The sequence below is a fragment of the Pyxicephalus adspersus genome, chromosome 10, assembly GCF_032062135.1.
Source record: "Pyxicephalus adspersus chromosome 10, UCB_Pads_2.0, whole genome shotgun sequence".
NCBI classification, from domain to species: Eukaryota; Metazoa; Chordata; class Amphibia; order Anura; family Pyxicephalidae; genus Pyxicephalus; species Pyxicephalus adspersus.
The window spans coordinates 25,620,734-25,622,437 of NC_092867.1; positions in this window are offsets into that span (position 1 = coordinate 25,620,734).

A 1,704-nucleotide genomic window follows, 5' to 3' on the forward strand; every position below is an offset into this window, starting at 1 on the left:
GTAAAACAGTCATCTATAATGCTCCTTTTTTTATTGTTTTACATATTACATATAGATTTTTTCACAATACACTTTCAACAGTTGTTAGATTGTAAATAACCCTAAAGATATATATGTTGGTGGATAAATGTGCTCTAAATACGATTTACGGAGAACTGCTTATTTAGAAGAAGGAAGACATTTTAACACATAAAGAAAAAAAAGAAAAAAAATATCTTATGAATTCAAAATAATTGTTAAATTCTAAAGTTAACATTTTCATTATTATTGGATTTCACTTTTGTGTCCATCTTTAATATATACCCAAAGAATCACTAACAGAAGTAAAATATTAGTAATTTTTACTGACTTTACAAGTACTGGAGCCAAGTGGCAGCAGGGCAAAAAGTATTTGGAAAAGGAGATCATGAAGGCTAGACCCATAATTATTTAAGTACTAAGTATAGGCTGAACTAAAGGCCTAGGCATTACAGAAGGCTAAACGTTGGCTAAATAAATTGATAACATACAACTAACACAATCGTGTTGTTCTTGGTAATGTTTGCTGTAAATGTATTATGTTAAATATTATTTTGTTCACATTATGACTATTCAATGGAAAAAATGAAAGTGCATGTGCGTAGAGCAGTGTATGACAAATACAAAAAACTCCAAGTATATGATTGAACTAGTCTGACACCCACTGGGAGTTTGCAGCTGCCTTGAGCAAGTTTGGACTTCAGAGGTCTTGCTGTATCGTAGAAGAAAATTATTTTACGCCAAAGAAGCCTCTGTTTTCTAAATTATGTTCTTATAACTGTTATAACTATATGTTCAATAACTTGTCGCACAGCAATATTTACATGCCACACTCCTGATTCTATATTACAGATTTTCTTGGTTTTGGAAATACTGGTAACCCACTGGGGTATTGCCACAGCCGGCTGATTTTGTCCCATTTGCCCCCCAATTCCATTTTGAAAGGCAAATATTCTGATCTGAATCAGGAATGGAAGGAGGCACACACTTGTTGCTCTCTTTTTCCTGCAGAATAAAACCCCCTGGTAATTTTTACATTTCATTATTATTATTTTTTTCTGCATTGGTACATGTCCCCTTTTAAGACAGGAGTTTGCCTAAAGTCCTTAAAAATGGACAGAACTGAACAACAGCAGAATTTGTAAAAGGTTCAGCACCAAGTTTGGATTTTGTGGAATTCGTAAGGAATTTACAGAGATATGAATTTTATACATATAAAAATGTTTCAATTTTTACTTCTTTACCTGGCCATAAAGTATTTCGTTACTGATTTACTGGAACAGTGGTCGCCAACCTTTTTGGTCCCGCGGACCACTAAAATTACTGACCCCATAGTGACATCATAACGCTATAACTCTGCCCACTCAGGCGTAGTCCTTCTCCTGACCCCACTCGGGGGTGCACCAACCAGAGCCACGGACCACCAGTTGGCGACCGCTGTACTAGAATATACTTGTTCTATTCTTTGTTCTTCTTACTTATTAAATAACTTTAAGGAGATGTCTTAAAACAAGTTGCCAATTGTTTTAAACTCCATTGGGAAAACATTCTTCCTTTTTGTATTTCCTGAGTACTGTCTGAATAACTTCCTGCTTGTAAGATGCTTAGAAAGTTCAAGAATAAAGAAAACAAACCTTAACTAAACAGTTATATACAGCCAGTGTTTACTATATTACCATTAGTGTA